Source organism: Globicephala melas, chromosome 14 (genome assembly GCF_963455315.2).
Source record: "Globicephala melas chromosome 14, mGloMel1.2, whole genome shotgun sequence".
Lineage (NCBI taxonomy): Eukaryota > Metazoa > Chordata > Mammalia > Artiodactyla > Delphinidae > Globicephala > Globicephala melas.
This window is the reverse complement of record NC_083327.1, coordinates 61023470-61045168: the sequence shown is the minus strand read 5'-3', so window position 1 is coordinate 61045168 and position 21699 is coordinate 61023470. Positions and strand designations below refer to the sequence as shown.

At 34.4% G+C, this 21699-nt stretch overlaps 1 protein-coding gene across 27 annotated transcripts in view; it reads left to right on the top strand.

Moving 5' to 3' along the window:
- AHI1 (Abelson helper integration site 1) overlaps positions 1-21699 on the top strand; it is a 287061-nt gene that overhangs the window by 92067 nt on the left and 173295 nt on the right. The window lies entirely within an intron of this gene.

The following is a 21699-nucleotide window of genomic DNA, read 5'->3' as shown; positions in this document are numbered from 1 at the left end:
TGAGCAGATAATAAGTTAAAGGTAGCAAAACGTGTGAGTTTTAAACATGTATAATATGAAATCTGATTCAGTTTCCCTTGGGTAAAGGAACCATAGTTTATGGATAATCACATTTTGTAATTCATTTCAAGGAAAGCCTACATAAAATGCATTTTGGCAGAAACAGAATACATCCTGCCAGTACTATCGTGTTTCTTTAAAATTAGAAAATATGCAAAGAAGCTAGTTATTAAAATGTATATCAATCACAGAGTTGAACTATACAACTGCAAATTTTTAGGCTAATGTTTTAAATTAATTTGAATAAGGTTTTCAGAGGATATCGAAGAAAAAGCATCTAGGTGAGAAATGTGTATTTTTGGTATTGAAAGATGACTATTTCTATTCATTAGCTTTAGGTTTTTTATGGTATTTTTTCTGCTATTGAAGTCTTTTAGAAAGATGAGACAGCTGAGAATAACAAAACAGTTGTCTTTGACAGAGAGTTATAAGAAGAAGAAGAAACTTGAGCTTGAAAAGTTCAACATACTTTATTTAGAAATTTAGGAACAATATTACTTTTCTACTTTGAAGGTATTTGGAGTTGTGCAAGTTATTTTAATATTGCTACGTTTTAATATCGCTGAGTTACGTATTACAGTGGGAAAATACTTGGTTCAGGAACTCTTATGTTCAGTCTGGCTGTGCCTTTTATTATCCTTATTACCTGCAAATGTTAGAATCTTCATTTTAAAACTAGAAATGATGTTTGCATTATATATTGTTGAAGTTCAAATCACGAAGCACATATGAAAGCACTCTATAAGCATAAGGTACTATATGAGTGTAACATACTTATCTCGTAAACAGGATGAGTGTGTACATTAGCTTTGAAAATACTTTGAGTTCTAATTTTAAATCACTATAATAATTAACAATTATCCCAAACCTTAGAAATTTAAAATTTCTAGTGTTTCAGATACCGCTAGAAGTTCGAGGAACAGCTTTGTTGTTGTGTACAGTGGGGGGCCCACCGTGGCTGCTCCTGTAGACACATTCTCTGCACCTAACTCGATACTTGGTTTGCCTTCAGACCGCATCATTTTAATGACTAGGAGGGAGGGAACCTGTCTCCACCACTTGATCCCTATCTTTCTGCTGAGGTCTAAAATTCTTCCAGGAACAAATCTTTCCTTCCACATTTCAGGATTAAGGGGATAGAACATAAATGTCTGATTGAGTTAGCAGATTGATTAAAGTTCATTCAAGTAGTGTCTTAAGTTTATCAACCAACAAGGTGTAGATAATAGATATAAAATTCTTTTTCTGTAAACGGAAAGAGCAGAGAGGATAGATAGGAAGGCCTTTGAAATGGAAGAGCGAGATAAAGACTAAAGATAAAGAATAAAAGGAAAGCCCGATATGATAAAGGCAAGCCTTGCAAACTTCACAGTTATACGTAAGATTGGCTCCTTTTACCTTCAGCTTTCCGTGGCCATATAGGCCTTGAGTGGGCCTTTTAAATCATGCATGTCCCTTGGTGTGTGCACTATCGCAAGAGCATTACCATTAAGCCATGTAATACATGGTAAGAATGCTTTGCTTGAGTTTTAGTTATTAATATGCCTGACCTCATTTTAAGGCATATCCTTCCTATAAAATTTATTGAGATATTGCTGTATAGAAGAGTTATAAAAGCAGACTATGTAGTCCTTTGCAAAATGGCCAAATCCATCTTATTCATTAAGAAGCCAATCTTTGTGGAAAAAATCCTGCCCTAGGAAACAAGTGAACTAGTTTCTACACCTGACTTCACTTCTGAATGACTATAGAATCTTTAGTAATTTCTTCAGGCCTCAGTTTTCTCATCCCTGCAGGTTAATGAGGGCTCTGGATTTGGTGAGTTTCTGTCTTAAAAATTCTGAGTCTATTCAATATTCAAACCAGTTTTAAAAGGGGATAAATAGTTAACTGTTCTTGACTGTATAAATAATCTATTAGAATCTGAAATAAAGGACTATGGAAACAATGTAGATAGGATGTTTAAAAATAAAAATCTTACTGAAAAGCTATCAGCTTTTGGCTTTGTACACTTTGTACAGTGTAAAGGAAGACTATTTACACAGAACTAGTCAATATGGGCCCACTGGCCTTCATGCAAGAGGCTTAAGAGGAAGGGTTGATTTGATATATATTATATATAAGTGAGTTTATATGCTGGAAGACAAGACCCAGAAGTGCATTTACGGTCTGCATTTACTTCTATTGACCTTATTCAAGGTGAGTTCTGGGTAATGGAGACTGCTGGAAGAGTAAGAGTTTCTTCCTTGGTTTGTATTCTTCAGAGTTTCTAGAATACTATCTTTATTCATTCTAAAATCATTTTAAGTGGCTACTTTGTTTAAGTCCCTTTCTTAAGGATATGGACTAAATATGGCAGTCTCTGCCCTCAAGGAACTTTGGTTGGGAAGACAAATGAGCACGCAACAAATTATGTCAGAGTGTGATAAATTCTAAAATCACAGTATAAACAAAGTGTCACTGAAATATAGAGGGATAAAGCAGCTGAGCGATTTCTCGTACTTTACATGTTCACGCAGAACTCTTGCCCCCAAACTGTTCCTCCACTTCCACTTCCCCTGCCCCACACCAGGTCTTCCCACCCAGCACTCCGGCACATGTACCCAGTCATTTAGGTTGAACCAGAAGCCATTCGGGATCCCTCTTCTCCCTCCACTTCCCTGCTTTTACTCCTGTCCCTTAGCTTATTCTCCCCACAGCAGACAATGTGATTCTCTGAAATATAAATTAGATCCTGTTACTTCCCTGCTTAAAACTCTTAAATGGGTTTCTGTGGCGGTCAGAATGAGTTCCATACTCATTGGAAGGTAAAACCATACCTTCCAAGGTCTCGCCTCTGTCTTTGTCATCGGCCTCATCAGCAGATGGGGCTGCAGGAGGGCACGCTGAGCCGAGAGGCAGGCAGCTAAACAAACAACTGGAAGCGAGCTTGACTTGGCCAGGCAGTGGTTTGAATCTTAGGTTAGCTGGAGGAAATGGTGAGATGGAAGTGTTTGGGAAGAACTGAGTTGCAAAGTAGATTGGGGTCAAACTGTGCCCTACTGAGGAATTCACATTTTATTCTCTAGATAAAATAGAGCTATCCAAAGGTATGAGGATGAAAGAGAAATGATAAAATATGTTTCTAAAAAATACAGCTCGGGCTTTCCTGGTGGCGCGGTGGTTGAGAGTCCGCCTGCCGATGCAGGGGACACGGGTTCGTGCCCCGGTCCGGGAAGATCCCACATGCCGCAGAGCGGCTGGGCCCGTGAGCCATGGCCGCTGAGCCTGCGCGTCCGGGGCCTGTGCTCCACAATGAGAGAGTCTGCAACAGTGAGAGGCCCGCGTACCGCAAAAAATAAATAAATAAATAGAATAAAATAAAATAAAAAATACAGCTCATGTCTTAGTGAGGGATGGGTTAGAGAGGAAAAGAGCTGGATACAACTCTTATGAGATACTTATTTTAGGAACTGTTCATTAGGCTTTTGCTCTAGGTTCTTAATGAACAAAATAATAAATCAGCTAATTTTATTAAAATTAAAACCATAAATCTTTTCTGAGTAATTTGTATAAGAAAGAAAGTTATAAAATTATATTTGTCAATTATACCTTTATAAAGCTGGGAAAAAAGGACATTTTAATTTTAACATTTTAGATTAAATTGTAGGTTATAGTTCATAAGTGTCTCACCATATGGTGAACATGTTGTGCTGCATCTCAAAACTGTTTCCAAACTTCCTTAGTATAATGAAGAAAATCTATAAAACAACAACAGTAACTTCTATTCGTATCAAAATCTATTTATATACATCTTCATTTGATCCTCAACAAAACCCTCTGAGAAGTAGGGTAAACATTAAAATCATAGAGTGTAAACTCTTGAGAGCTGCTAGGACCTTAAATCTTTGACTGTCAATCCCTTTACCGTGAAACTGAGAAGCAGAAGGGCTGACGTGTCAGAGTTCACATAGCTAGTGGCATTGGTATCTAGAGCAAGATCTCATCGCGCCTAGCTCAGTACTTACCCTCACCATCCCACGCTGCCTCTGCCTTTGGCTGGAGGAGGGCACTAGTTCAGAAGTGAGGTGGACCCTCAGTGAGGCTATGCCTAGAGCCACTCCTTCATTCCTGGCCCATTGTCCTCCCACTCTGCCCAGAGGTCCCTCTGGCCTCGGGCGTGTACTTTTCTTACTAGCATTGGACGTGTGTGATATATTGCAAAGTAATAACCTGGACAGTACTATTTGGAATAGGTGTAGTTGTTAAAACTGAGGTGTCACGAAGGTATTTTCTAAGAATTAATGAAGTTATCTTTTTATCTGATCTTTAAATATAATTCTGTGTTCACCAGTTATTAGACTACTTAAAGCCTAGTTCCAGTGAAATTGTGGTATTTAGTTGCCAGTGAAATCAAGAGATTCTCTGCAGAGAAATTTTGTTCTGAGATAGTTGGTCTGAATCCCAGATCCCATTCAACTATCTTGAGAGTCCTTATTATATTAATAGTAGTAAATTTTAACATGTGGATTATTCAGTAATAAAATCAATCACAGTTATGAGGGTGGAAGTTAGAGGAAGTGCTTATCATCTTTGTATGACTATATTTGAAGGACAGCATCATTCATTTTTGTGTACTTAGTCTATCTTTTCACAGCATTGCACTAAATTTAATTCATATTAATAGGTAAGTAGAGGCGTGCAAAATAAAATGATTCATTTTTATTAATATGACTATTAATGTAATCTTTATATCCTCTTTTTAAATATTTTTATTTATTTGTTTTTGGCTGCGTTGGGTCTTCGTTGCTGTGCACGGGTTTTCTCTAGTTACGGCGAGCAGGGGCTACTCTTCATTGCGGTGCGCGGGCTTCTCATTGAGGTGGCTTCTGTTGTGGCGGAGCTCGGGCTCTAGGCGCGCGGGCTCAGTAGTTGTGGCGCGCGGGCTCTAGAGTGCAGGCTCAGTAGTTGTGGCACACAGACTTAGTTGCTCCGCGGCATGTGGGATCTTCCTGGACAAAACCGTGTCCCCTGCATTGGCAGGCGGATTCTTAACTACTGCGCCACCAGGGAAGTCCTATATCCTCTTTTTAAATTGTAGACTTGGAGTTTGATGGGGTGGCAGATTGTGACTTGGTTTTTAAAAGTGATCAATAGCTTCCGTCTTCTCCATATTTTGTTTGCACTCTCCATTAGCTCATGTAAACATATACTAATGTTTTTTCCATATCCTAAGCAGTCAAGATATTTGACTTAAACAAAAATATAAAATAATTCAGATGACTTCAGTATTGGTTGAGAGGTCTGTCAAGTTAACTTTTGTGCTTCTACATGTTGGATAATATTTGAAAAACTGTATCTTTCCGTTTCTTTTGCGTGTCTTTGCCAAGTATACACTTATTCCCTTGACCAGTTCTTAAAATTAGGAGCTATTTTTCCAGTCAAATTTTAGTTTTATTGTTTTCACAATGTTAGTATTTCTTAAGGTTTCAACTTTTTATGGAGAAGTGCAAAACTTTTAAAATAATGTAACTGAAATCTATTATTTATGTATCATAATTTCACCAGAGATTCTGTGATATCCTTATATAAACCCATTGTAGAAGGTAGATTACATGTAAGCTGGAAATATGATGGTTCTTATATTTCAAAGGGAGAAAAAGAAAACATTTAGGCAAAAATTAGGTTAGAATAACTCAAACACAGGTGATGGTAAAAGGGGGTTTCCGTTTTAAGGAAGGCAAAATGAGTTCAAAGACTTCCTCATACTATCAGAATTGGCAGAGTTTTCTGTTAGTATTACTTAATGAACTTTAAACTATTAATTGAAAAAGAATGTTTCATTGAATTCTGATTTCAAACCTCCAGAATTACGAGACTTCAGTTCAGGTGTGGGATGAAAGGAATTAATTCACTACCAAAGATAATCTGCAGAATTAACTGATTATCTGTAGACACATGTCCTTAAATGTGCTTAATGATGCTAACCAACCACTCTTCTGAAATCAGCACTTGTGTGTTTTGGTGAAAAAAGTACTAAACCTGGGGTCAGAAGGCCAGAAGTGTTGGGGCTGAGCTCTAATTCTGCCACTTCCCAGCTGTTATCTTGGGTAGTTTCTCTCTGCCAGTACAGTGTCTCTACTTTCTACTTCAGATGAATTTTCTACTTCATAGAATTGTGAGGATGAGATACTTTGAAATCCATAAATACTGTGAGAGTAAACAACATGAAATTTTGGGGAGATTCTTTTTATATTATTATTTTTTTAACTTTGAAATCATGCAGTTTGCATTGTGGCCAAAGGAATGGAGGAAATCTTATTTTAAGACATGATTTAATAAATGTGAGAAGTGATGATGACAGAAAAAAGAACATGTCAGAGAGGCAAACATGGATTCTCAAAAGAGAATTTTGAGAAGCATGCCAAAAAAGACATTAAGATGAAGTAATTAGAAGACAGGTTTTCAAACAAATATCTCAAATATAAATAATCCACCAGAACCCACTTAACTTTTGAAACTTTGGCTTTCCACGTAAGTACTAGCCAACACAAAACCCCTGGAGGTGGGAATGTTTTAATATTTGGATTTTTCTGGACACTGAGAAAAAGACCTTGATCACATGGCTTTTTTTCTTTAACACATCATTATTTTATATTCCCTTCCACAAAGAAGAGAGTTTATTTGTTAGATATTTTTTGTTATCAGTCTCTAAAATTGTTGTTTGATTGGTACATTAAAGATATAAGGTGCTATTTTAGTAACCAATATCAGGATTTTACTAGTTCTCCAGTGATCTGAGTTAATCTACTTGTTGAAGGTTGAAACTTATCCTTACTTGTAATAAAAGTGCCTATATTTCCTGAATAATAAATGTCACTTGAATTAGTGAAGTGTTTCTAACCATGTCGATAACTTAAAGTGTATTCTACATATTTATTGTTTCCTAATTTAAACATCATTTTTATCAACTCTAGTAAATGTTAATATACTTAATGAATGGTCTTCATGCACAAGGGTATGCACTTGGTCCCCATTGAGATAAGAAATTTCTTATCATGGTCCTCATTGAGATAGGAAATTTCTCCTAACACCCTCTGAGGGGAGAATATAAATGCAAGCATTTCTCCTCATATGAATCTGATGATTTGAATAAACTTAAATTTGTGCACTATTTCCTAGCCATTTATTTTGTAAGAAGCTGTTTTATAGAATATTTATATGGTGTATATGGTTCTAACCTTACAATTTTAAACCTTTTCCCTCTGTTAACAGTAAAAAACTTACTTTTAAGTTTTTCTTCTTTTTCAGTCACATTTCTCTGTGTGTGTCTGTGTGTGTGTGTGTTTGTGTGTGTGTGTGTTTTGTTTAAGAACCTACTAAATTTAGTTGTCAAATTATACTGTGACATTTGCCCAGTGTATTAATTTTTAAAGTAAAATAATTAACAGTGAAAAATAACAAGAAAAAAACAGAAAACCATAAACTATGAGAAATTAAAATGTCTTACTGATTTAATGAATATGAAAAATACATAATTTCTTTCTAACATAGCCAGAGTACATGCCAGATCATTGAATTTATATTTTACAGATATTCTGATGTTTACCTTTTCCAAAGCTTTCCAATTGATGTAATAACAACTTCTTAATTTGTCTTTTTTATATTTTAAAGATTTATAGAAGTTATTTGCATATGGCATCTTTTTTAAAAGATCAAATATGAAATTTCTGAGAGTTTAGGCAAAGTTAAACAGAGCTATTGTAGTATATGTGGCTCTGAAATATGAAATCTAATCTCAGAAAAGATTTTCAGCCTCAAACTTGTGTAGCAAGGTATATAAGCTAACCACTTTTTGTCATGTATGTGACAGAAATGTAATCATTGCCATGAGTGAGGTTGAGTTTCCTGAAAGGAGTTTCTGTATTTTACTCTTGATGTTAGCATTACTGTTTTTCAGGTAGAAACTATGGACTCCTTCTCCTTTCCTTTTTCTACCTAGTCAGTCTCAGAGCCCTCTCATTCCTTTATTCTAAGTCTTTCTTAGTTCACCAATCATCCATTTGATCTTTATGGTTTCTTTCTTGTCCTGTTTGTTCCTTTTTCCTAGTATCAAAGTTCTGTGGATGTCATTATATCTTCCTAGATCTCTAAGTTCTCTTCTCTGAATTGATATTTCCTCTATGTTCAGTTTTTTCATCTGTTAATGTATCCTGTGTTTTTCTTTTATGCCAATGATTTTTCCTTTATATCTGATGATCCTTGGTATCTGGTTTTCTTTAAATGAATGACTGGATACAAATATGGTGTCCCACCCTCTTCTGTTGTGTACATAACTCTATAATCTAACTGTTTTGTCACCTGAGCAGAAAGTCTATTGAGAACTTTGTATATATGGCTAAAACATATTAACTGGCAGGCTTATATTTAGGGCAGTAAACAGGTAAGATACATGAGCCCACCTGTCAGGCTGTCAGAAAGAGAATAAGTAGGACAGCAGTATCAGCTCTAGAAGTCTTCACTCTGTCCAGATGGTTTGTTCAATATTATTTTTAGAGACAATGCCATTGACTTTTTTTTTTCTTTTTGCTTGTGGTTGATGCTCAGCAGCATCCATTTTATGTGGGATCTGCAGCCTATTTGGCCCAAGTGTTTTATATGTGAACCTTCCATTATTTCTCCTGGATTATGTTTTGTTTTGCTCCCTACCAAATATGCTGATTCTGTGTTCTCAGCTCCTCTGAGTTTCATTGTCAGATTCTGTGTCTACAGCAGCCCACCGTAATGTTTTCAGACAGATGTTTCTAATCACTTTTCATCTTCCGTAAATTTGTTGAAATTTCTAATCTGTTCTTTCAGGCTCACCAGTGACCTATACACATTGCTGACTCCAATGGTCAATTCTTTGTCCTTATCTTGCTTGACCTATCAGCAGCATTTGACACACTCGATGGCTTCTTAATACATTGGTTTCTGGGCCACCACGTTCTTGGTTTTTTCTCTTACCTCATTAGCTACTGCTCTTCATTCTCCTTTGCTGATTCTTCCTCTTTTCTTCCATGTCTTTTTAGACTGTTCCACTGCAATCTGATCCTCTTTTATTCCCTGTACTTCACTTCCTTGATGAACTCATGACTTTAAGTAAAGCCCACACACCAGTGATTCTCAAATGTCTATCTTCAGCCCAGACCTCTTTCCTGAATTCTAGACCAGCACAGTCCAATATGGGAACCTTCAGCCTCATGTGGCAGTTGAATACTTGAAGTGTGTCTTGTGTGACTGAGGAACTAAATTTTTAATTTTTCTTCATTTTAATTTAAATTTAAATAGCCACATGTGGTCAGTAGCTATCATATTGGACAGTACAGATCTACAAAACCTACTTTGATGTAAATCTTCATTATCTGACACCAGACAAATCAGGTGTTACAATATAAAGAATGGATTACCCATTTTTTAAATTAAATACAAATAATGCTTTTAATATTAAAACTTTCCTGAAAGTATTATCCTGAAGATTTCATGATATTTCATCATCACGATTGTGCGTTGATTAACTTTAATAGAGACTCCAGAAGTTTCTTATTTTTCATATTTAAATTAGTACCACATATTCTGGTAGCACGTAGCCAAGAGGTCAGAGACACCTGAATTTAAATTCAGATTCTGTTTCTTATGCTGTGACCTGGAGCAAGTGATTTCATCTTAGTGACTTGTCATTTGAAAATAGAGGATAGGAAACTGTTTACTGCAAGTGAAAGTTTTTAAATACCAGCCTATGTTTGACTTACAATGCAGTAAGGGTTATAGATAGTATCTTTATGACTATATCCAGAACTATTTTAATCATTGAACCTTTTGATTTTAAATTTACTTAACTTCCCACTAAATTTTAGAAAGAGAAATCACTATGCTCTTAGAATTAAATTTAGTGTATGTCTTACGTTAAAAATCCATATTCTTTCAGTATGTATTTTTTCAAAATACAACTTCTAGGCATACTGATTAAAACACTTCCAAGACAAAAGTAGTTTTCCTTATATAATCCTGAAGTAGGAGACTTTGAAGGTTTCAGCCTCCTTATCAGAACATAATTTATATCATGGTGAAGATAGTGAATGTTTTATAATTTACTGCTGTGCCTCCAGGGAAAATTGCTAGTATCAGTAACCAATCCACTCAAAGTGAGGATTAGAGGAAGAATTACAACAACTTTATATTGACTGCAACAGGCAAGGTGAGAGGACAGGTTATAAAATGGCAAAATTATTTTTGACCAGGCATAACTTTATTGTTTGTTTTTTATAGTTTGAGAAAGACTATGTTTAACATTGTTTAATATCAACCATAAGACACATTTTACTATTTTATAATTTTAAACTGAAATGACAGTTTTTCCATTGTTAAGGCAGTTAGGCATACAAAAAGATGTGGAATGTATTCCCAAATATGTACTTCTTTGGTTTTCTGTAACTTTTTCTGATAATAAACTTAATGCCTGGTCTTAAAGAAAAAGTATTCCATAATTTTGAAGCCTTTTTTCAATTGCTAGAGCTTATGAATATTTTTAGTTTTTCAGTATTATAGTGAATACATTGTATATCAAAATGTTGACCACATCTATGATAATGAAAAGTATTTTAATTCATGTTTAAAGTAGAATAAATTTTATTCCATATGAATCACATATACTCATTCCTTCCCTTTATATATCTACACATTAGCATTTTCACAGATTTCACATCACAATCCATTTCAGTCTTTATGTTCTGTTATTCTTTGAAAAGTTATGAGTTTAAAAAATCAGTAATTATTTTTTATTTACTAATCTTGCTTAGGGTAGGCACTGCTTAGAACCAAGGAAGCAGCTCCTTATGTTTCCACTCCCCTGGTCATGGGGAAAAAAATGAAATACTATTTATATCATAAAAATAATTTTTATTTCCTTTGTAAATTTCTATGTCCCAAATTAACTTTTTTGTGAATTAAGTCTATGATAAGAAATACTTTAGTTTTTAAACATTTTGGTTTGTGTCTACTGAAGGCCCTGGAAATTCAGAGTACGAGGGCTATCTAAATTAAGTTTTCAATTACTCTTACTCAGTTAGATTATACTTTTCTAAGACTGTACTCAGAATAGCCCTAAGGTTTTGTGTAGAGTAGCTAACTGCATACTTTTTGCATTTTGTGGTTTAGTCAGTTTGGTCTAGATAGTGAAGAGACTATGATATCATAGAATTTACTGGTAATGTTTTCTGGAAATGAATATCCATCACTTATTGAAATGCCAACTAACAGTGGAAATTAGGTTGAGGAACCAGACCTTCTGGTAATGATAGAGATGTCTAGATAATGCTGATTTGTATTTTCCAGAATTTTAAACATGTATTTTCAGGAAACTTTTTCCTTAGTGAAAAGTGAATGAAAATGTAAAGAATAACTCTGTGTTTTTCTGCAAGTCTTGAGAGCAAAGTTGATGACAAATATGGAAACTAAGAAATGACTAAGTGGAATGACTGGTCATTTTTAAAAAATAATTTAAGTAGTTTTTTCAGTGTAAATGTTTGATAAGTAAAAAGTAGAACATTATTTTAATGTTCTAATTTCAGTCAGTTTACTTTTTTCCTCAACTTTCTCCTCTGTAAAAACATTCAACTATAATTTCATAAGGAGTAAAATTGAGAATGATTTTTGACTAGTGTCCATCTTTTTCTTTTTTATCAAACCAGAAATACTGTATTTTAGTAGAAGCACCCTACAAAAAAGCTGTTAGTTTAAAAAATAAAAACCTTTTTATACTTGATCAAAAATTAATTCATACAGGTTATCAACCAATGTTTATGGCGAGCTTACTATGCACTAGGGACTGTGCTAAGCCCTGGGGAAATGGAAGCTGAAAGACTGCTCTCAAAGTCCTCCCAGTCTAGCAGGAAAAGAAATAGGTATAATATGTTGGGGATGAGTTCAGCAGGAGATAAGCATAAAACACTAAGAGAGCGCAGAGAAAGGAATCCGTTCGATTAAATGTATTAATTCTGTGTTGTCTTTACAATACAGAACAATATTGTCCATTTAAGACTCCTCTAAATGGCAGTTTAGAATGAGGAATCTGGATTTTGTTGCTGGCCTTTTAGGACACTAACATGTCTCAAGTCATGTGAGAGCCTTAATTACTATGTTACATCTTTCAAACGTGCCTCCCAGTGGTATTCTGGGAATAAGTGAGTTAATACATAAAAAGCACTCCAGTTTCTTTTATATTAATGTGTGTGAGTGACACTGTGTGTGTGTGTGTGTGTGTGTGTGTGTGTGTGTGTGTGGTGTGTATTGTGTATACCTGCCCTTCTTTTGAAAGGAATCCAGTCTTTCACATCTCACAGCTATTAAATTTTTCTGAGCAAAGTAGGCAGTGAGCAGGTTTTTTATTTTGGCCACTTCAGAATCAACAAAGTTTGAGGTTTTTTGGGGAGAGGGTAGTCTCATTTTCCTCTCTTTCTTCTTTTTTCTTTTATTTTTGTAGTAATATTATGAGGCTTGATACTTAATGTCTCCTCAGTCTTTTCAATCCGTATATTTTCAAGTTTGAAAGCAAAACACTTTAAAAACTAATGTTAAAGGCAGTGTAAAGGCATAGTATAGCAGTTAGGCAAATTAATGTACTTAATATTCAGTGAACTTTAACAGGGAAAAAGTTGATATAGCATAATCATATTTTTAAAATGACTTCTCATTGCTTTGAGTTGTGGAAAACGTCTTCTAAATTATCATGCTTATGTTCAGAATTTAAATTTATTGTCTCTGTCTAGAATTTAAATTGGATCTTTTATGGATGGACCCGGGAAAATGAATTCTCACTTTCTTATATTCTCAATACTGTACCACTACAGATGAAAATAGTTTTCCCTTATTCAATCCTTTCTCATGTTAACTTTCTTCTATTTTTGTTTTCAATTCTAAAGGATGTTTAATTCCTGCATATACAGATTCTGGGAATGCAAGATTCATTCATACATTCAGTAAGTACCCAGTGAGTACTTACTTTGTCCCAGGCACTGTTAAAAGTGTTATGTGAATGTATCAGTGAACAGAACAGATAATAATCCATGTCCTTGTTTAAGCTTACTTCCAGTGGAGAGAGACAGACAATAAGCAAATAAATACAGAATAAATAACAAAACAAGGAAAGGGGATAGGGTGAACTGGGGAATGGGGTTAGGTTGCTGTTTTTAATGGGTGGTAAAGGAAAGCTTTACAAAGAAGGTGACACTTGAGCAAAATTTTGAAGAAGAAAGAAAGCCATGTTAGGAAGAATAGCATACCCAACCAAGATCCCAAGTCAGAAATTTGCTTAGTGTGCATTTTGCGCAGCAAAAAGGCTAATATGTCTGGTGTGGAGGAATGAGGGGGAGAATAGAAGTCAGAGGGGTAGCGAGAGGCCAGATCATACAGAACCTTATATAAATGAGTGCAAAGCACCGCCCTATCCCCAACACTGGCGTTATTCACTAGAGATGTATTTTTAAAAGGGGGAGGTGGATGGGATTGTACAGTTTAATACTTGCTATAAATAAAAATATGAACAAAGTGTACAGGAGAGCAGATACGACGTAATGACGAATAATTCCATGTAGAGAAAGCAATATTTAAAGTAATTGTTGCAAGATGAGAAGACTGTCAATTATAAAAAGTATTAAGGCATCCCAGCTAGGAAGGCCAGTTAAAATATAATTTTAATAATTGAGATGGGAGAACTGGACTGAAGTAAGAAACTAGAGATGTTAAGTTATTAAGGTATTAGAAATTTGGAATGTGAATGGTAAGAGATAGAGAAGTAGAATTTGAGGATAACTAAGGATTCTAATTTCGGTGAAGGAGTGGATGGCAATCCATTAACAAAAATAGGGGCATATAGGAATATTGGGAAAATGATAATGAATTGTATACAGTGTTTTGGATATATTGAGTTTGAGATGCCTGGCAGACATCTAGAGCAAGACATCAAATAACTTACACATCTATTTGAACCTTATTTATTAAATGCCCTACTATGAGTCAAGCCCTGTGCTAGGAACTAGACTACATACTTTGAAATACAGGCTTGGAGCATAAGTATAGATTAAGGAGTCAGTGGCATATGTGTAGTCTTTGAATCCACAGGAGTAAGGGAGATAAGCTTGAAGAGGCTATTGAAGAGACAGAACCATTAGGATGACTATGAGGTTGATATCTTGGATATTTGCTACCTAAAAAAGGCAGTAAAGGAAACAATTGAAAATACAGGCAAATACAGAAAGCTTCTGTTGGTGCTAAATGTCTTTTTTTGTTGTTAATTCGTCACTGCAGTAACAAATCTGAATAAAAAAGAAATACCTGAATTATATGAGTATACCCTTCATCTTTTTTGTAGCTGTACTTGTGATTTGCAGAGTTCTGTGACATTGTTCAAATAATATCAGTGTTAAAGACTTAGGCTAAATTATATTTTAAGGATTGAACACACAGAATTGAAATAATTTTGTCCTTGTCTATATAATAAATATGTGTCACAATTTTGTTAGAAACATACCTGTCTTCAGATTGAATATCTAGAGCATGTCACAAAAGATGTGATTTGAACAGACTTCAGTCTCTTGTTAGAGTGAGAGGAAATTGATCAAACACTAAAAATTGTATGCAGTTCTTGGTAGTTTTTAAATAGAAATAAGTACTCTAGGATTTTGACCAGTTATTGGTTAGCACAATTAAATTATTTGGATATCAGTTTATGAGCCAGTTAAAGAAATGCTAACTTTATATATTCATTGGATCAGTGAATTTAATTTTTTGACTAATATTTGGAAATAAATAGCACAGATCATTAGAGACTAGCATAGCCAGGAAATCTTCCCAGAAGGTATGAGATGTAACTGAAGCATAGAAAGACTGAATTGTATTCACTGTTGGTGGTGGGGCTGAAATCAGGAGTCACATTGTCTCATTGATGTATTGTCCACCATGTAGCTACTCACTTCTCCCTGCTTGCTTTATACTTTTTCATAAGCACTAATTTACTAGTCTCAAAATTTAGGGACCCCTTACCCCACTTCCTAGTGTCTTACATACTCATTCATGTTTACATACTCTCGGTCACTACCTGATTCCATGACTAACACAGAAAAGCCTACTAATTTGTGGTTTGAATATTCACTGCTATACCTCTGTGGTCTGTATAGACCCCCAGACATTGTAGACTTAAGGCCCTTAGCCTTTGATGTTTCTGAGTTTGGAGAAGTTTTTTCATATAATATATGAAAAGTACAGTTTTCAAAGAATATTCTCTTTCTGAAATCTTTGAAATATGTAGAGGACTTTCCATAGCATCCAGAAACATCCAATATGAAATAAATATTAACATTTTACCAGGTTAAATAAGGATACACCACTTTAAGATTCACATTTATTAAAAATTCACTTTTAGATGAATATTTAGAAAAATATGTAGAATATGGGATGACTGTACCTGTGGAGACTCTGTAACCTATTCTGCTGCAAGATGTTTTTATAATTCTCATTTTCTCTACTCATGTATTCAGTCATTCAACAAGCATTTATTGAAGATGAACTATTTGAGACAAGAAACTAAAGTTTTAATAACTATAGTGAGGAAAATGCTGTGATAGAGGATTGCACAGGAATACTAAGGGAAGGAGAGATGGGGAAGCGTATCTAAATCAGAAGTGGGATGAGGGGAAGAAAATCACATAGTGCTTCCTAAAGAACAGAATGTTTGACCTGAACTATAAGTGATGTCCAAATAGCTTTGCGTGCCATTTTGAGTTAAGCAGTTTGAGTTAAATACTTGAGGAGGAGGATGTGTATCCTGAAGCTTAAGCTGTAGAAGGACAAGGTAACAATTTTCCCTTCAGAAGAGTCTCTCTGGCAGTGGGGATGTCATTGGAAGATTCATGGAGCAAATCAGAGAGTTGTATTAGGAAGCTATTTCTATAGTCCAAATGATGAGAGAGCATCCAAACTTAGTAGTGAGACAGAGAGGAGGGGGCAGGTTTTATATAAATATGTATATATGTATGTGTGTATACATATATCTATACACACATATATATGTATGTGTGCATATTTTATAATTTTTTTTATTAAATGTATGATAAAGTCATTATTTTCACCTCAGGTTGTATGAGAGAAGCCCTTGAGTTCTAACAAGAACTCATTGTTAGAATAGCTAACCTTTGTCATATAAATATTTAATTATAATGCTTACTATCTCTTTTTTCCTTTAAACTTTAGTTCTACATGTATTTAAAGGCTGTTGAAAGCATATGAAAAATATAGAATTTTTTAAAATTGAAGTATAGTTGATTTACAGTATTGTGTTTCAGGTGTACAACATAGTCATTCAATATTTTTATAGATTACACTCCTTTTAAAGTTATTATAAAATATTGGCTATATTCCCTGTGCTGTACACCATATGTTTGTAGTTTATTTATTTTACACATAGTTTGTACCTCTTAATCCTCTACCTGTATCTTGCCCCTACCCTCTTCCCTCTCTCCACTGGTAGCCACTTGTTTGTTCTTTATATCTGTGAGTCTATTTCTTTTTTGTTATATTCACCAGTTCGTTTTACTTTTTAGATTCCACATATAAGTGATATCATACAGTATTTGACTTTCTCTGTCTGACTTATTTACTAAGCATAATATCCTCCAGGTCCATCCATGTTGTTGCAAATGGCAAAATTTGATTCTTTTTTATGGCTAAGTAATATTCCATTACACACACACACACACACACACACACACACACACACACACACACACACAGTACACCTTCTTTATCCATTCATCTGTTGATGGACATTGGGTTGCTTCCATACCTTAGCTATTGTAAATAATATTGCAATGAACACGGAGGTGCATGTATCTTTTTGAATTACTGTTTTTGTTTTCTTCAGATATATACCCAGGAGTGGACTTCCTGGATCATATGGTAGTTCTAATTTTAATTTTCTGAGAAACCTCCTTACTGTTTTCCATAGTGGCTGCACCAATTTACATTCCTACCAACTATGTCCTAGATTTCCCTTTTTTCCTCATCCTTGCCAACATTTGTTGTTTGTCGTCTTTTTGGTGATAGCCATTCTGACTGGCGTGAGGTGATATCTCATTGCAGTTTTGATTTGCATTTCTCTGATGATTAGTGAGGTTGAGCATCTTTTCATGTGCCTGTTGGCCATCTGTATGTCTCCTTTGGAAAAAATGTCTATCCAGGTTTCCTGCTCACTTTTTTAATCGGGTTATTTGTTTTTTTGATATTGAGTTTTATATGCTGTTTACATATTTGGTATATTAACTTTTTATTGGTCATATCATTTGCAAATATTTTCTCCCATTCAGTTGGTAATCTCATTTTGTCAGTGGTTTCCTTGGCTGTGCAAAACCTTTAAGTTTAGGTTCCATTTGTTTGTTTTTGCTTTTGCTTCATTTGCCTTAGGAGACAGATCCAAAAAACAATTTGCTCAATTGATGTCAAAGAGTGTTCTACCTACGTTTTCTTCTAGGAGTTTTATGGCTTCCCTTCTTTAATTTAGGTTTTTAATCCATTTTGATTTTTTTGTCCTATATGGTGTGAAGAAATGTTCTAATTTCATTTTATTACATGTAGCTATCCAGTTACCGCAGTACCACTTATTGAAGAGTCTTTCTTTTCTCCATTGTTTATTCTTGCCTCCTTTGTTGTAGATTAATTGATCATAAGTGTGCGGGTTTTTTTCTGGGCTCTCTATTCTATTCCATTGATCTATGTGTCTGTTTTTGTGCCAGTAGCATACTGTTTTGATTATTGTAGCTTTGTAGTATAATCTGAAGTCAGGGAGTATGATACCTCTAGCTTTGTAAAGATTGCTTTGACTGTTCAGGGTCTTTTGTGGTTCCATATAAATTTTAGGATTATCTGTTTTAGTTCTGTGAAAAATGTCATGGCTATTTTGATAGGGATTGCTTTAAATCTGTAGATTGCTTTGGGTAGTATAGACATTTTAGCAATATTAGTTCTTCCAATCCATCCATAGTATCTTTCCATTTCTTCGTATCATCTTCAGTTTCCTTCATCGGTGTTTTATAGTTTTTAGAGTCTTTTACTTCCTTGGTTAAGTTTATTCCTAGGTATTTTATTCTATATGAGGCAATTTTAAATGAGATTATTTTCTTGCTTTCTCTTCCTGATAGTTCATTATTAGTGTATAGAAAATCAACAGATTTCTGTATGTTAATCTTGTATCCTGTAACTTTGCTGAATTCATTTATTAGTTCTAATAGTTTTTGTTTTGGGTGGAGACTTTAGGGTTTTCTGTATATAGTATCATGTCATCTGCAAATGGTGACAGTTTTACTTCTTCCCTTCCAATTTGGATGCCTTTTCTTTCTTTTCTTTTCTTTCTTTCTTTTTCTTTTGTCTGATTGTTGTGGGTAAGACTTCCAATACAATAATAAATAGAAGTAGTGAGAGTGGGCGTCCTTGTCTTGTTTCTGATTTTAGAGGGAAAGCTTTTAGCTCTTCACCATTGAGTATGATATTAGCTGTAGGTTTGTCATAAATGGGCTTTATTATGTTGCTATATGTTCCCTCTGTACTAATTTTGATGAGAATTTTTATCATGAATGGTTGTTGAATTTTGTCAAATGCTTTTTCTGTATCTATTGAGGTGCTCATGTGATTTTTACCTTTGTTAATGTGGTATATTGCATTGATTGATTTGTGGATATTGAACCATACTTGCATGCCTGAAATAAATCCCATTTGATCATGGTGTATGATCTTTTTTATTTATTGTTGAATTTGGTTTGGTAATATGTTGTTGAGGATTTTTGCATCTATATTCATGAGAGATATTGCCCTGTATTTTCTTTTTTAGTATCTTTGTCTTATTTTGGTATCAGAGTAATGATGACCTTACAGAATTAATTTGGGAGTGTTCCTCTCTCTTCAGTTTTTTGAAATAGTTTGAGAAGGATAATGCATATATTCTTTGTATGTTTGGTAGAATTCCCCTGTGAAGTCATCTGGTCCTGGACTTGTTTGCTGATTCAATTCACTACTGATTCAATTTCACTACTAGTTTGTTTAGATTATCTCTTTCTCCCTGATTCAGTTTTGGAAGATTGTATGTTTCTAGGAATTTATCCATTTCTTCTACGTTGTCCAATTCATTGGCATATAACTGTTAGTAGTATTCTCTTATGATTTTTTTGTGTCTCCGTGATATTGGTTGTAATTTCTCCTCTTTCATTTCTTATTTTGTTTATTTAGGTCCTCTCTTTTTATTCTTGATGGGCCTGACTAAAGGCTTACCAATTTTATCTTTGCAAAAAGCCAGCTCTCGTTTTCACTGATCTTTTCCATTGTTTTTTGGTCTCTATTTCATTTATTTGCTCTCTGATCTTTATTATTTCCTTCCTTGTGCTGAATTTGGACTTTGATTTTGTTCTTTTCCTAATTCCTTTAGATAGTAGGTTCTGTTGTTTATTTGAAATTTTTCTTGGTTCTTGAGGTAGGCCTGTATTATGGTAAACTTCTCTCTCAGAACTGCTTTTGCTACATCCCATGGATTTTGGAAAGTTGTGTTTTTATTTTCATTTATATCAAAATATTTTCTGATTTCCTCTTTGATTGCTTTGTTAACCCATTGTTTTTTTAGTAATAAGTTGTTTAGTCTCCATGTTTTTATGTTTTTTCCATTTTTCTTTCTAATTTCTAGTTCCATGCCGTTGTGGTCGGAAAAAAATACTTGATATAATTTCTGTCCTCTTAAATTTATTGAGACTTGTTTTATGGTCTAGCATGTGATCTCTTCTGGAGAATGTTCCATTTGCACCTGAAAAGAATGTGTATTCATCTTTTTCGGTGGAATACCCTGCAAGGTATCTACTAAGTCCAACTGGTCTAAGTGTAGTTTAAGACCACTGTTCCCTTATTGATTTTCTGTGTGCATGACCTGTCCATTGATGTCATTAGGGTGTTGAAGCCCCTACTATTATTGTATTATTGTCAGTTTCTCCCTTTAAGTCTGTTAGTATTTGCTTTATATATTTAGATACTCCTATATAGGTGCATATATATTAATGAATGTTATATTCTCTTCTTGTATTGATCCCTTTATCATTATATAATGCCCTTCTTTGTCTTTGTTTTAGACACTATTTTAATGTCTATTTTGCCTGATATGAGTATTGCCACCCCAGTTTTCTTTTTGTTTCATTTGTGTGATATATATTTTTTCCATCCTCTCACTTTCAGTCTGTGTGTGTCTCTAGCTGTGAATTGAGTCTCTTATAAGCAACATATAGATGCACCTTTTTATATCCAGTCAGCCACCCTATGTCTTTTGATTGGAGCAATTAGTCCACTGATATTTAAAGTGATTATTAGTAAGTATGTACTTATTGCCTTTTTGTTGTTTCCTGGTTGTTTTTGTAGTTCTCTCTTCTTTTCTTCTTTTAGTTTCTTCTCTTGTTTGATGATTTTCTTTAGTGTTATTCTGTGTTCCTTTCTTTCTGATTTTTGTGTATGTGTTGTAGGTTTTTGATTTGTGGTTACCACAGGGTTCGTATATGTTGACCTATAACTATATCTACTTGTTTTAAAGTTCTAACACGTTCTACAAGATCTTCCTTTTTTACTCCCCTCCCCCACGTTCTGTGTTTTTGATATCATATTTACATTTTCATGTCTATCTCTTAACTGTTTAATGTAGTTATAGTTGATTTTACAGTTTTTGTCTTTTAATCTTTATACTAGCTTAAGTGGTTGATCCATAGCATTTCCTATATATTTGCCTTTACTAGTGGGATTTTTCCTTTCCTATAAATTCTTACTTCTTTTCTTGTTGTAGCCTTTTCTTTTCCACTTAGAGAAGACCTTTTAACACTTCTTGTAGGATCAGTTTAGTATTGATGAACTCTTAGTTTTTGCTTGTCTGAGAAGTTATTCCTCTCTCCTTCAATTCTGAGTGATAACCTTACTGGGTAGCGTATCTTAGGCTGTAGGTCTTTCCCTTTCAGCGCTTTAAATATATCATACCACTCCCTTCCAGCCTGCAAAGTTTCTGCAGAAAAGTCAGCTGAAAGCTTAATACCTTGTATATGACTATTTTTCTCTTGCTGCCTTTAAAATTCTCTCTTTATCTTTAACTCTTGCCATTTTAATTATGATATGTCTTGGTGTTGGCCTCTTTGGGTTCATCTTGTTTGGGACTCTGTGCTTCCTGTACTTGGAAATCTGTTTCTTCAGCTTTGGGAAGTTTTCAGCCATAATTTCGTCAAATATATTTTTAAACCCTTTCTCTTTTCTCCTTCTGGGACCCCTACCATGTGCATGTTAATATGCTTGATATTGTCCTGGAGGTCCCTTAACTGTCCTCATTTTTTAAAATTTGTTTTTCTTTTTGCTGTTCTGATTGGATGATTTCCATTGTTCTATCTTTTGGATCATTTATGCATTCTTCTGTATTACATAGTCTGCTGTTAATTCTTTCTCATATGTTTTTCATTTCAATTATTTTAGTCTTTAGCTCTGACTGGTTCTTTTTTATGATTTCTAGTTCTTTGCTAAAATTCTCACCTGTTCATCTGTTCTTTTCCCAAGTTCAGTTAGTATTCTTAT